This window comes from Mus caroli, unplaced genomic scaffold, assembly GCF_978045245.1.
Source record: "Mus caroli unplaced genomic scaffold, Mus_caroli_1 scaffold_14, whole genome shotgun sequence".
NCBI lineage: Eukaryota > Metazoa > Chordata > Mammalia > Rodentia > Muridae > Mus > Mus caroli.
The window spans coordinates 104516197-104531868 of record NW_028227269.1 but is presented as its reverse complement, the minus strand read 5'-3'; the positions used below and the strand labels follow the sequence as shown (position 1 = coordinate 104531868).

Here is a 15672-nt window from a genome sequence, read left to right as displayed (position 1 = left end):
TGAGTGTGTGTGTGCACATGTATGAGTCTGTGCATGTGTGTAAGTGTGTAAGTATATGTGTGAGTGTGTCTGTGTGTGGTTTATGAGTATGTGGGTACACATGTATGAGTCTCTGTATGTGTGTGAGTGTGTTGAGTATATGCGTGTGTGTCTATGCGCAGTACGTGGTTGTATGTGTGTGTACATGTATGAGTCTGTGTATGTGTGTGAGTGTGTGAATGAATGTATGTGTGTGTGTGTGCATCTGTGTGCAATGTGTGAGTTTGTATGCACATGTATGAGTCTGTGCATGTGTATGAGTGTGAATATATGTGTGTGTCTGTGTGCAGTGTATAAGTATGTGTGTGCACATGCATGACTTTGCACATGTGTGTGATTGTGAATATAAGTGTCGTGTCTTTGTGTGCAGTGTGTGTATACATGTATTAGTGTCTGTGTGTGTGTATGCGTGTGAGTGTATGTGTCTGAACATATGTGTGCACGGGAACATGTGCTAGTGTTTGTTTATGTGCAATGAAGGTAAGTGTGCTCATGTGTGAAAGTGTGTATCTGAGTGTGTGTACAAATATTTATATATAATATATATATACACATTTTTATTTTTTATGTCTATGAGTATTTGCCAGCGTGTATGTGTCATACCCTATATACTTTTCTGGTTTTTGTGGAGGCCGGAAGAGAGCACTAAATTTTCTGTAACTAGAGTTAAAGACAGTGTTAAGCCACCATGTGAGTACTGAGACCTGAGCCTGGGACCTCCACAAAAATGGCAAGTGCTCTTAACCATATATAACCATAAATGAATAATTAATTAAATAAATAAAAATAAATAAATGTGTGTGTGTATATGTATTTGCCAAAGAATGAATAAAACCTTTTAAACGAACCCTTCAGTGACCTTCAAACCCTGCATGACCTCTATTCTCCCAGCTGGAATCTTGTACTAAATTCTTCTTTTTTTTAAACCAAAAGCACTTAAATTTTATTCATCTGCTAGAGAACAGGAGCTGGCCACACCCTGCCCAAGCACAGCTGGGTGCACACACACACAGGCAACCAAGCCAAACTCATTTAAGTTTCTTCCTCCTCCTCTTCCTCCTCCTCTTCCTCCTCCTCTTCCTCCTCCTCTTCCTCCTCCTCTTCTTCCTCCTCTTCCTCCTCCTCCTCCTCCATCAGGCAAGCTGTAGACCCGGATGACCTGCTTGTTGGGGTCCTTGAGGATGAGGTACTGCCCTCCTCCAGCTTCACACAGATGTCAATGACGCAGCATAAGATGCCCCAGGCATTCTCTACCCTCAGGTTGATCTGGCTGGCAAACTCACTGGGCTTAAACTGCTGGGTGCCTAGGATGACATGGCGAGAGGAGTCCTTTACTGGTACCGGGACACATACTTGAGCTTCAAGTATTCAGATCCAGCCAGCAAAGCACAGCTGGTCCACCACGCCAGCTTGTAGCTGTTGTTCTTCAACTCAGTGGCGATGACAGCCCCATGCTGAGAGTCCAGCTTCTGAAGCCAGTCAACGCCATTACAGTGTCTGGAGTCCCATTCCTTGAGTGTCTTGATGTTGATGAAGGACGCTTCTTCCCCTTTAGCCCCAGTCATGACGCCATCATGTTCACAGTGGACAAGAAGATCAATGTCACTTCCGCACCTGCAGTAACGGTAGGCGATGGAGGCAATCTCATTCTTATCCATGCTGTCCTCCACAAATGGGTTTGGGTTGGGGAAATTGTATCTTTCCCTCCCCATTCTCAGGCACTGATGGGAGAAACTGTGGTCCATGCAGGTGGCCTCCACAGCCAGGCTCCAAGATGAGCTAAAGGGATTGACTTCATCTTGAGGGGGCTCCTTGGCTGTCTTACTCGAAGACAGGAGGTCAAAGTCAGAGTCATCCCTCTTGTCAAAGAAGAGTTTAGATCCAACTCTCTGGATGCTGATGTCCCAGGGGTACAGAGCGGGCACATCTCATCAGTGTGGCCAGGATGGTGTCAGTGACAAACACATTGCCCTGCATTTTTGCCAGCTTCCAGATGACAGGTTGCTCAGTGGTGGTGACAGTGTGGAAAGATGCTCTTGGTGCTCCCCAGAGGCCTCTCCCTCCTCGTGGTGATGCGGTCAAACACTTTGCCATAATACTCCAGTGCTCTGCAGCACTCAATGTCCCGAGGCTCTGACGCTTCCAAGTAGCTTGTCTTCATCAGCTGAGGGAAGTCCATCTCCTCCTTCCCCTCCCAGTCACTGTGAACTTCAGCTGAGGAGTCTCAGGGTTTCTATGACTTCTAGTCCCATTATTGCCTGACTCCAAATTGCTTCTGGAATTTTTTTTTCCTGCAAGCGAATTTGTTCTCTCCCTTGCTGCTTGGCACTCTTGGGCAGTAGTATGCCTATACTGTAGGTTGAACTGCTCCATGTTCCTCCGATCTTTGTCTCTACGGAGGTTCCACTGTGTGAATTTCATCCAGTTCCACTGGTAGGCAGCCTTCTCTGTATGCGACGTGTCTAGCAGCTGGAAGCTTATCTCATCCCCCTCATGGAAATACGTATACTGACTTCTCCCATTACTGAGAGGAATACTTGCTTGTATACTTCTTGTCCTGGTATGTGGTCCCTTTCCAGTCTGCAACCTTCCCCAGCCAATCTCCTTGTTGGATGGCTAGTAGGGCATATTCCGAAACTGCTCAGGGATGGCACAGGGACTCCAGGCTGAGGGGTTGTCCTGGATGACAGGTGTCATGAATTTCTCCATCTTCTAAAATCTGCAACCACCTCCCCGGGGCCCGGATGGTGACAGATGGCCCAGGTAAGGAAACTGTGATAGCCTCGGTCCTCGGAGGAACCAAGACAGGAAGGGGAAGATTCGCACCTTGTACCATTTTCAAACCACCAATTTCACACCACCCTCCTGTACTGACGTGTGTTCCAGGGTCTGCCCTCCATGTAAACATCTTGGAACAACATCGCTGAGACCTTGCTCACACTGAGTCTACTACACCTCACCAGGGGAAGCAAGACACCTGGTGAAGCCCAGAGTCAACAGGGCAGAAACTGAAATAGAGAGAATAAAAGCTGACTGACCAGTGAGCCACACAGTGCTGTTCTCAGGGCCTCTGAGCACTCCGTTCCTTGTCCCCCATGGCCTGGAAGGTTCTTTCTTCCTCTGCCCCTCTGCCCCTCTGCCCCTCTGCCCCTCACCCCCTCACTCACTCATGAGCCCCAGACTAGGGTGGGTCCCTCTACACTAATGTTCTCAGAACACCCTGCAATTTCCCATCAGTGCTTTGTGTGGATGGGCGGCTGCACATGTGTGATTATTCAATTACAGTCTGTCTTCCCGTGAGGGAAGAGACCACATCTGTTCTTGCTCATCACAGCGGCTGGGTAGTCCATGCCTGAAAGTGCTCACCGGATGAGGTAGCCCAGCAGACAGATTCACTGAGTTGTGCCCAGTCCCAGTCTGTGTGGGGCAGAACCAGCAGTGACAGAGCACGGAGCAGGAGATGGGGCTGGGAGGGAGGGGGAGGACCTCAGGGGCTGCAGGGACACTTCAGAGAAGATGGTGGCCTGTTCTGTCCAGTCACACCTTCATCCACACAAGCACTTATCATCCTGTGAGATACTGAGGACCGTACACCTCTTAGCACTTGTCTAAGAAGGTGGAGACTCTGAGTTGACACAAGACACAAGGCGCTACAAATGCAGCATGGTGAGAAAGGACAGTCAGCGGTAAGGAGAAACACCGGAGATGTTGCCACAAATAAATGTGGAAGATATTTTTTTTTCATTCCTAAATGTCTAAAAGATGTACATGACTAGTCAGCTTCTATAGAAGACAACACAAAGTTACTTGCTCGTGGCCAGAGAGTAATCTGGAGTCAGGTAAGTACTGAGTTCATAATAGTGTTCTCAATAGAAGGCGTGGAGTCCAGGCCAGCTCCTTCACGTGCTCCATTGAGAACTAACAACCCCAGTATCAGATAAGATTAATCGAAACCGTACTGCCTGTTATGAAAACCATTGTACTACTGGATGTGGTTTGTAAAGATGGCTCCCCTCTGAAGGGGACATTGCTTTAGAGGCATGGAATCTGACCCCTGAAGAGGTCAGAGGCTCTGGGAGATGTAAAGACCCTAACTGGGAGCCAGGCACGTGTACTAGATGCTAACAGGACAGGGAAGGGGCATCTCATTCAACCCAGTGCAATACCCTCGTCATATGTCACATGGGGGAGGAGCTGGATCAAAGATTCAGTTCTCACAGCCCGAGTACCCCAGACCTGAGGAGACTCTCCTGACACAACAGGACCTGGAAAGTTATTCCTCTCCTTCCTTGCCTTCCTCCCCTCTCTCCTCTCCCTCTCCTTGTCCCTCCCCCCACCTCTCTCTCTCTCTCTCTCTCTCTCTCCTCTCTCATCTATCTATCTATCTATCTATCTATCTATCTATCTATCTATCTATCTATCTATCTATCTCTGTGTCTCTGCATCTGTCTCTGTCTCTTCTTCATCTTCCCTCTTCTTTCTCCCCCTCTTTCTTCTCCTCGCCTGTCTTCATTTTCCTTCCTATTCTCTCTTCTTTTTTCTCTTCTACACTCTGTGCTCTTCTTTCTCCTCTCCTGCCTCCTCCCTGTCATGTCCTCTCACCTTCTCTTCCTCTCCCTTTCTTCTTTCTTCCCGTTTCCTTTCTCTCCCTCTCCTCTCCTCTCTGTCTCATCTCCCCCCCTCTTCTCTAGCTCTCTCTCTCTCATCTTTCCTCTGCTCTCTCCATTGTCTCCCCCTCCTTGAGTTTCTTTCTCTCCTTCATCTCCCTTTCTCCTCTCTTCTCCCTCACATGCAGCTCCCGACCACATAAACTCTCCCCATCTTTTCCCTTCCATCCTCCTCTCTTCAAACAGCTGGGAATGTGGACCGCAGTGACAGTGACCTGACAGACTCTTTCCTTAGGGTAGCAGCTGCCTCTCCATACGTGCACAAGACTTCTGCAGTGAACACTCACATTGACCACTGACACTAAGAGCCAAGTGAGCTGACAGCTGTGTGGACTTGGAGACAGTGCCTAGAGTTCTAAGCTCAAGAAACTGCAATTCTGTGTGTGTGTGTGTGTGTGTGTGTGTGTGTATACATGTGTGTGCATGCACATGCATGTGCACAAACATGCCTGTGTGTGAATGAGCGTGTGCATGCCTGTGTGTGTGAATATGTGTGCATATGCGTGTCTGTGCTCCCTGATGACCGAGGAACCAAATAGGCTTCTAAAATAAATTTGGATAATTTGGCCATTTGAACAACCAAGTTGAACAGATTTTAATGGCATTTTAAGCCTTGGAAAATAAGGCTGCGAATGTAAATGCTGACAGACCCTCAACCGTAACCAGACATCTATCGACACAGTAATAGCTTTAAGAGGGAGAGTAACCTACCTATTTACATTTTGAGTGCAAGCCTACTCCCTAGGCACAGGCACACTTGAATCAGATAAAAGACTCAGGAACCGGAGCGAGCTGAGTGACAGGCATCTGGTGGCAGGGGATGAACGGGGATCAGGCTTAAACACCACTATTAGAAATTGGTTCCCATTTAAAAATCAAATGTTGTCATCGTGGAATCATGTTTGCTGGACAGTTAGACCTTTGTCTGTTTCACGTCTACAAACATCGTCTGGAACAAGTGTGGCAGAGATAGACCCCGAGCGGTGGCTTCCATCTAGGAACCAACCGGAGGAGCGGCAAACCAATAGACATTGTGATGGTTCCATTGCAAGGCCAGTGTCCAACACAGGGAAGTCGTGCTATCAATAGTATGTGAAAGGCAGGAAGGATAACAGGCAAGGAGAGGATATGGGAGAAAGACAGTCCACAGACAGGTTGGGATTCTAAAAGGTACTGCTGTGAGATTCTAGAAGGCAGGTTCCTGCCTACAGATGGAGCTGAGCATTCATCCAATTGATGGATGCCCTGGGGTCTGGATTACCCCTCCATCCCATCAAGCTTGGAGGTTCTAATTCCACCCCCCCACACCCCACACCCCCATTGCCTGGCTCTTTCTGTTACCTGTTGCTTTCCCCTCTGAGTCCACAGAAGAAGTTTGAGTCATCAATGCAGGCAGACTGTAAACACTTCAGGCAATGGTGATAACCACCTCTACCCCTTCCATCCCCACTAACCGTCTTGGCTCACGACTTCCATCTTTCACCAAAATGTGGCAAAGCCTTCCCAGCATCCCTTCTGCACAGCCCATCATTCACGGGCATCTCCATTACCACCTCTAATCTGGCACCTTCCATTACAACCAGTTTCCTGCTTCTTGCATCTATCTGCCTAGCAGAATTCTGACCCTCCAGGTTGTAGATCCCAGAGGTCTGATACATTGCTGTGCTGACCCTCTCAGGCAGGACTGGGAAACTGAGTCTTAGAGGCAAGGAAGTCTGAGCAGGCCCTGGCAAAGGTGGGCATTTGGCCCTTCAGACCCTGCTTTCTCAGGCACACAGCACTTCCTCGATCTGAGCCACATCCTGGCACGGCAGTACCAGCCTATGCTCTGCCACTGTCTTGAGAAGTGTCATTCTGCATTCCAAATGTGCCAGCCTTATTACCACCACCAACAGACTTCATAATGACGCTGCCAATGCCGTCAATGGCATCTCTTAATGACACTTCATCAAGAGAGAGGATCCCATAGCTGCCTCTGGCACTGCCGTTTGGCTCCTTTGCTCTCCGGCAGACTTGAAATACTCTCTGAATTCACAGCACAACGACGACAACAACAACAACAACGGCAGTAACAGTAATGCCTAGCCATGAGTGAACGTTGGTTCTGGGCCAGAAACTGTGTGTGCGGGAGAGGGACAGGCCCAAATAATCGTGGTTTTAAAGGATGTCTGGTCACACGTATGTAAGGATGGAAGTTCAAGCAGCACCCCCTCTGCAGTAGTTGTGTCGTGGTCCTATAAAGGAGTGGATCCCATGACTATCAGTTCCCAACCACTGATTCTAATCAACATGGACTCAGGTCCCATCAGCCCAGGTCTCAAGAAACAGACATCATGGCATGTATAGATCAAGATGCTTACTCAAGGTTAGCCAATGAGTGGGCAACTGTCAGCCACAATCAGAAACAGTTGTGTATCAGCGCCCAAAGCCTTGTTGCTGTCTTTGACTGTACCAAGAACTGCCCCTCATGCTGAAGTGTCTGATGCACAAGCCTGGGGAGCCTTGGAGGTGGCAGGGGGTGGGGGGACTAACATGGAAGAAAACAGAGCAACCCTTAGCTCCTGACTCCAGAGTAAACATCGAGAATCGGCCACTTCCAGAAGCTGGTATGAGATCCCTGGAGACACCGTGCTGCAAGGAGCCTCTCATGTCTCTGATTCTCTCTGTTCTAAGGAGGAGGCAGGCTCCACAGGCTTTCATATTAAACCTGTTCTGAAAAAGGATAATGCCCCTGAAGATGAGCACTAGCAGAATTAACCCCCAAATGCTGGGCAGTTTTCCATACAGAGAGCTAGACTCAGTCAGCAGGCAGCACCACTTCACTGAGGGAGGTCGTTACTAAGAGATTTCCAGCCCAATCAAGATAGGTAGCTGGCTCTAGGCAAGTTGATATGATCCTCATTTGCTGTATGACCTTGCAGGGAATTACAAAGACCTACGGGATGAGCCTGTCCTGTGTATAAAATAGGAACGTAACCTTGAAGGTGTCCACTCACTAGGACGGTGGACACTGGAAAACTCAGCTAGGCTTCAAAGCTTAGCTCCACTGCCTGCTAGCTGAGCCACCTTGGCAAAATACCTAAACTTGCTATGCCTCAATTTTCCTATCTGTACAATAAAGAACAATCTGACAAGGCCCCTTGTGAGGAGGATGCAGCGAGTGAGCTCACTGAGCTCAAGGCTGACAGTCAAGTGGTTGCTCGGAGGTTGCTGTGGCTTCACAGCTTATGGCTTTGCTTTGAAACTTAGTCTGGGCTCCGTTGGAACTTTTCCATACAGTTTCAAAGAACAGAGGGTTGGACTGCAAAATGGTGAAAAGGCAGACTGGTGGGATGAATGGACAGATGATGGATGGATAGATAGATAGATAGATACATACATACATACATAGTTACATAGATACATAGATTACAGATAGATGGTAGATAGATGATAGATAGATAGATAGATAATAGATAGATAGATAGATAGATAGATAGATAGATAGATAGATAGATAGATAGATAAACAGTTAAATGATAGATAGATAGATAGATAGATAGATAGATAGATAGATAGATAGATAGATAGATGAAAATGTACAGGCAAATGAATGGGCGCATAGACAGACAGACAGGATAGATTGATAGATTATTAAAGGATAGGTGACAGGATCTTGATGAGAAGACTATGTAAACTCAGAATTGGCCACTGCCTTTGAAATCCACTTAAAGAATGTTCTCTGCAGACCACCGTTATGCAATGATGGCAGTCGGGTAGCACTGACAACGGTGCCTACAGACCAGGGTTTCTCAGCTGAAAACACTCTCTTAATGTCCTCATCTGGGGAGGCACCAACACTCTTCCTGTGTCTTAGTGATGGAGAGGGCTTTCATCTAATTGTCAGACTTGGATTGAAATCTGATCAATAATATGAATTAGTAGTAAACACTGGTGGCGTTTACTGTGACACTTCCACATACCTAGAATGTGAGTGTGTGTGTGTGTGTGTGTGTGTGTGTGTGTGTGTGTGGTGGATACAGGAGTTAGAACATGAGATCATCTCACACACAAGGCATGAAGGTGACACACCAAACAATGACACCATTAGAAAAAGACCTCAGTACAGACAATGAGTCTTTGGCCATGACCCCAAAGGCACAAGAAGTAGAAACAAGAGCAAACCAATGCATTTAGATAAATTGAAAGGCTTGCACACAGCACAGGAAACAAACACAGCATGGAGAGAAGGCACCAGCTATTCATCTGACAGACGGCTGACGTCCAGAATACAGAAGGATCTCAACACACGCGCGCACACACACACACACACACACACACACACACACATACACACAAGCAATCCAATTAAATCCAGCAGCTGATCTGAATAGACGATGCTCAAAAGACACAGTTTCCAAAGCCAAGGAACACAGCTTTGAAAATAAAAGCCTTGCGTGTCTTTCTTCTGGCCAAGCTGGTCACTGCTGCAGTTCCTCTCAAATCAGAATACTGGGGTGGGGGGATGCCTTATAGTCTGAAGGAGAAAAGGTGACAAGGGGGAGGAAGCAGAGAGAGCCTCAGTACCATGAGGCCCTTGCTTGCTGCTGGGTCTGCAAACCCCTTGGATGTTAACTTCCTCCCTGAGTGTGGGCTGACACTGCACTTCCTTGGTTTTGTGGCTTTGGTTCCACACACACACACACACACACACACACACACTTTTTACTCTTGTCCTTTTGTTTTTATTGAGACGGAGCCTCCAGCATCCCAGCCTGGCCCAGGAACTCACTCTGGCTGTGAAGCTGAAGAGAATGCTCTCTTGAATGCCTCATCGTCCTGCCTCCATCTCCAAGCTACTGGGCTTATGGCCGCAAACCACCAAACCTCTCAGTTTTCTTCTTTATAAAGATCTTTCTAGAGGCTTTTTGTTTAACATATATTAATTAAGGAAACAAATTAGTTTCATAAGAAACTTTCATAGACACACACACACTTTACCTTTTCTGATGGGGATAGGGGCTTCCTCCTCTCAGCAGAGGCTCCTCCAGAGCCAGTCTCCACCTGCCTATGCACCTTTCTGCTGAGCTGTGTTGGTGCAACCCCAGGAGGCAGTGCAGACCACTGCTGTCCTTTGCCAGATTACAAAAACTCAAAGAGGAAATCTCTACCCTGAGTCATGTGACGTCACACCTCAGTGGGCTCTCAGACCCCCTCACACTTCTGTCACATCACAACTAGGTCAAAGGCTTGCATCACAGGTCACACCACAGTCCATCTTCTGGAAGAAACTAGAGGTACATTCCCTTTTCCATTCTTTGTCAAAAATCAAGTGTCTGTAGGTGTGTGAGTTTGTTTCTGGGTCTTCAGATCTATTCCATTCGTCAACCTACCTGTCTCTGTACCAATACCTTGCAGTTTTTATTACTATTGCTCTGTAGTACAGCTTGGGGTCAGGGATGGTGATTCCTCCAGAAGTTCTTTTATTGTTTAGGAATGTTTTTGGTATATTGGATATTTTGTTTTTCCATATGATGTTGAGAATTGCTCTTTCAAGGTCTGCAAAGAATTGTGTTAGATTGTGTTGAATCTGTAGATTGCTTTTGGTAAGATAGCCATTTTCACTATGTTAATCCTATCAATCCATGAACATGGGAGATCTTTCCATCTTCTGATATCTCCCTCAGTTTCTTTCTTCAGAGACTTGAAGTTCTTGTCACTTGTTTGGTTAGAGTTACACCAAGATAGTTTACATTGTTTGTGTCTGTATGAAAGGTATTGTCTCCCTAACTTTTTCTCAGCTTTTTTACCATTTGTCTAAAGCAGGGATGATTTTTTTTAAAGATTCATTTATTTATTTTGTATGAGTATATTGTCTCTATCTTCAGACACACCAGAAGAAGGCATTGGATCCCATTACAGATGGTTTCGAACCACTATGTGCTTGCTGAGAATTGAACTCGGGACCTCTAGAAGAGCTGACAGTGCTCTTAATCTCTGAGCCATCTTTCCAGCCCCCGGGATGATTTATTTGAGTTAATTTTGTATCCAGCCACTTTGCCGAAGGTGTTTATCAGCTGTAGGAGTTCTCTGGTGGAAATTTTAGGGTCACTTATGTATTCGTGGAGGAAGAGAACTGGGTGGGAGAAGGGAGGGGGAGGGGAGCAGGGTGGCAGGGGATTAAGTACCAGGAGAGCAGGGGAGAGAGAAGATAAATTGGTGGGGGGAGGGGTATCTCATTCTGGATCACATTGTGCCAGTGATCCAGAATGGGGACTGGGTGGGGGAGGAGAAACTCCAGGGTGTCTATGTGGGTGACTCTAGCTGAGACTCCTAGCAATAGGGGATATGAATCCTGAAGTGGCCTCTTCCTGTAGCCAGGGAGGACTCATAGTGGAGGAATAAGGACACCAACTCACCTTAAAACTTTTGACCCAAAATGTATCCTGTCTGCAGATGTGCAGCATAAAGATAGAGGAGAGGTGGAGGGAATGGCCAACCAATACCTGGCCCAAATTGAGACCCATCCCATGGGTGAGATCCAACCCCTGACACTATTAATGATTCTCTGTCATGCTTGCAGACAGGAGCCTAGCATAACTGTCCTCTGAGAGGCCACACCCAGCAGCCAATGGAAAGAGATGCAAAGAACCACAGTTAAACATTAGATGGAACTCTGGGGTCCTGTGGAAGAGTTGGAGAAAGGATTGAGGGATGTGAAGAGGACAGGGACTCCACAGGAAGATCATCAGGGTCGACTAACCTGAACCCTTGGGTGCTCCCAGGGATTAAACCATCAGCAGGAGAGCGAGCATGGGCTGGATCTAGGCACCTCACACATATGTATCAGAAATGTAGATTGGTCTTCATGCAATCCCCCAACAACTAGAGCAGGGGCTGTCCTTGAAACTGTTGCCTGCCTGTAGATCAAGTTCCCCTAACTAGGCTGCCTCATCTGTTCTCAATGGGAGAGGATTCAGCTAGTCCTGAAGTGACTTAATGAGCCAGGAGGAGGGAGTGTTGGGGGGAGGGGGTTCCCCAGTCTCAGAGAGGAAGAAGAAGTGGGAACTGGGAGGAGGATTTGAGTAAGGGGGTACTGGGAGGAAAGAGGGGCTCATATTGGGATGTAAAGTAAGTTAATAAATTAATTTAAAGACAAAAGAAAAACACAAGGACCAGGAGACATGTGGAACTGGACCATACTCTATCAGCAGAGGGCACAGAGGCAATGGAACCAGACAGCATGTCCCAGGTCTGCCACTGCCCTGTGTTTTGGGTGTCCTTTTTCTTCTTTCTCTCTGTTTTATAAAATGTTTAATAATGTCACACTACTGTGAGAAGCTTTAAACTTATTTTGATTTCATTCTCTCTCTTGCTTCATGGAATACCCAGATACCCAGTTGTATTTATATTTGAAAAAGAAGTTAAGAAACAGAGCTGAAGAAATGGCTCACTGATTAAGAACTTGCAGGGCTCCTGCAGAGGACCAGGGTGCAGTTGCCAGCATCTAGGTGAGCTGGCTCACAACAGCCATCACTGTGGCTCAGGGAAAATTGGATGCCCCTGGTTCCATGAACATCTGCATTGACATACACACGCACACACACACACACACACACACACACTTTAAAATAAGTTTTAGAAAGAAGAGGAGGAGGAGGAGGAGGAAGGGAGGAAGGAAGGAAGGAAGGAAGGAAGGGAGGGAGGGAGGGAGGGAGGGAGGGAGGGAGGGAGGGAGGAAAAGAAGAAGGAGGAGGAGGAGAAGAAGAGGAGGAGGAAGAAGAGGAAGAAGAGGAGGAGGAAGAAGAAGTGCTTTTAAAGAAAGTCACCCAGCTTTCCAAATCAATTAGAACTTTCGAAGTTCAAAGCATCAGCCCTGTGGTCAAACTAAGGTTCCACGCTGGGAAGCCCACAAGATAAGCCCATACAATCCCCTGAAATGGGGTTGGGACACATCTGACCAAGTCAATCAACAAATGAAAGATCCAGACACAACAAAATGTCCCCATGAACCAGGAACATGCTGTCCTGAACTTTTCAGGTGACACAGGGCAGGGCTGTGCTCTGTCAGGTCCCCCGCGGTGGCTCTGCAGATAGACCAGTCCCAGAGGCTCAGGGTGGCCTGAGGAATTTCTGCTTCACAGCAAACCTCTCCTCAGCTCTGTGCTCCTGAAGGCAGGCTTCTTTATGTACCTCCAGGGCTTCTAAGCTCCCCGAGTCCCCTGAACTAATAAGTTGTGACTTCGGAGTCTTTAGGAGTCTTTAAATGTTAGACTTCATAATGCAAAGGACAGGGAAATGTTTCTAAATGCCAACGAATCTCAGCACCTTGAGTTGCCAGGAGACTGGGCTCAACCTCCGGCTCCTGCCCAGGCATTTAGGATTCACACGCACTTCATGAGTTAGATACACATCCTTCCCCCAACAGAGTTCTGAGATGAGCAGGCTGCTGGGGCAGTGTGCCCTGGTAAGGGCTGTGTTCTGTAACAGGCAGATGCCCTAGGATATCAACAGGCCCCTGATCTTCTCTGCTGTCCTCCATAGCTCAATTTAGGGGTGGTGAGTGGACCCAGAGGACATTTAAGAGTATAGTATCTGTGGTCAGACTTTGAGGAATTTTTATAAAAGTTGATTTGTGTCTTATCAAAGGTAAGGAGTGAGGAGTTTTTACTGAGGGAGGAAACTGGGTGATAGCCATGGTCTGTTTCATTCTGTAGTATCAACACGGGGCAAATTGTTTCCATCACAGGGACAGTGGCTTTGTCCCTGTGTGGGGACTTCTCTTGATCCTCACACATCATCTGGTAGACACTGCTAGAATATACTCCCCCACACACACACACACCATGGGGGATCCTAGAATCTTGCATCTTATGTGTGTGATTGGAGCATCCCAATCCAAAAGAGAAGCCAACACTTGACCACATGATTTCAGCACAATGGATCTTGCCTTAATCATCAGACCGGCCTGTCAGTCCATGAATTACAGCATTCTGTGTGTCTGCATTAAGCATAATGTGGGCCGAGAGGCAGAACTTTAGACCTGCTGGCCATCTTAGGAAACAAGGAAATCTATAGCCACTTTATCAGCCTCTCACTCTGCCCATATTCATTATGCACCTACTATGTGTACTGAGCCTAACAGGTGTATCCAGGAGCCTTCTGTCCTAGCCCAAAATACAGCTGTGTAAGCCTGACATTTATGGAGAAATGCGCACATCTGTTAGAAGCCAATGGAACCAGGGCTGGGAGTGGAGCAGGGTATGAGCCATGAGTGCACATAAATAATACAGAATTCAAGGTGTGACTACCAGGAATGAGCCACATGCATGATATTAGGGAGCACACCAAAGAAATAGGGGACACAGGGCCAACTCTCTGGAGACAAGTCTTCTAATAACAAATGCCAACATGGGCCCCTAAGACATCCCAAAATTTTTGCAAGAGGCATTTTGAAAGGTCGTGGGTAGAACACTGGCTCCATCTTTGTCCATATGTTGTCTGAGGCAGGAGACCATCCCTCAGGACTCACCACTTAGAATTTCTCTCCAGAAACGACCTTGGAAACTTGCATGGATCCAAGGCTCCAGCAACTCACCCAAGACACCAACGTCATCACTGTACTTTGTATAGCAGGATCCCCTCCTCCGTTCACATCACGACTTGTGCCCAGGACTGCAGTACAGGAGAAAGAGGAGCATAAGGACAGGTTTGGCAAGGATGCAACCAAGTTCGCCTGTAAAGGGGCTTAAGGACCCTTTGGTCCTTCTGCATCTGCCATGTGAGGACACAACATCTCTCTTTCCAGAGGCTACAGCGAGACACCTGGGTCCCACAAGGCCAGGACAGAGCAGCAGAATCTCTGACAACCTGGTCTCTCAAATCCTAGGTCATCACTTCCGCCTCACTGTAAAAGCTTACCCCAGTAACTAAGCTCCCACCCCGCCCTTAGAGGAGTTTGACTCTAAGTCCCTTGGGAGGAGCTGATGAATATAACCACTTTTATTCCATCACCGTCTTCTGAGGGAACCCTGGGCTGTGGGTAGAAATGGTACAGCACCGACTTGGCCATTCATTTCTACTTCTACCTAAGCCTTGAGTTCCTGTTTGGTTTGCAAGAACCCCAGCCAGCCTCCAGCTAGCAAGACCTGGGGTGGGGTCGGGGAGGGGGGTCTCCAGCCCACTCCACAGTCGGAGTTCCCTTCCTATCTCTTCATGACAGCCAGGCGGCAAGGATTACCTGAGCTGCCTTAAGTCACGTTGCAACAAGGCAGAGACACCAGGAGAGGAATCAGGATGCTCAGCCTACGTGTGTGCTACACCGTGTTGGGACAGTGGTCGGCTGTTTTATGAGAAGTTCAATTTCCCTGTACCGGGAAACAGCCGCTGCTCTATTCAACTAACTAGACTGAATCAATTAACGGTGCTAAATACAGTTCCAACTTGAAAATAACTTCAGTTTACTGCCTCCACAAACCTCATTACATTTGATTAAACAAAATACATAGTAATAGGGAAAAAAAAAAAGATGTTACAAACTTTTGGCCATGGCCCATTGACTAGGGCCCTGAAGCACTCAGTGGGGAGGAGGGGAGATGAGTCGCAGAGTTACTCAGACCCAGACTGCAAGCTCAGATCCATCTTCTGAAAGCTCTGAGGCCTGCATCATGATCAGCGAAGAAGAAGGCAGCCATGGGGGTTTACTTCCGAGGCCAAGGGGCCGGGTACCCGGAATGGAAAACAGACTATAATCAGAGGCAAGTCTCCTCCTGGCTGATAAACATTCACTTTGCCATGAGAAATTTCTTGTCTATTAATTATTTAACTGACAGAGAAAAGGGTCACCTACCTGCTAGCCTGTCTTGCTTCCAACACGGGGATCCAAGAACAATCCCCCAAGATTCATGAATCGAAACTCTAACTCTGATGCGCTTGGTGGACATAGATGCCATGATACAGGCATTCCAAGAGCAAGGAGAGCTCAGGG

The 15672-nt window shown here is 47.4% G+C and overlaps 1 pseudogene; it reads right to left on the bottom strand.

The window, feature by feature from the left end:
* Positions 1-1071: 1071 nt before the first annotated feature.
* On the bottom strand, positions 1072-2748 carry LOC110307506 (eukaryotic translation initiation factor 3 subunit D pseudogene; annotated as a pseudogene).
* Positions 2749-15672: the final 12924 nt, after the last annotated feature.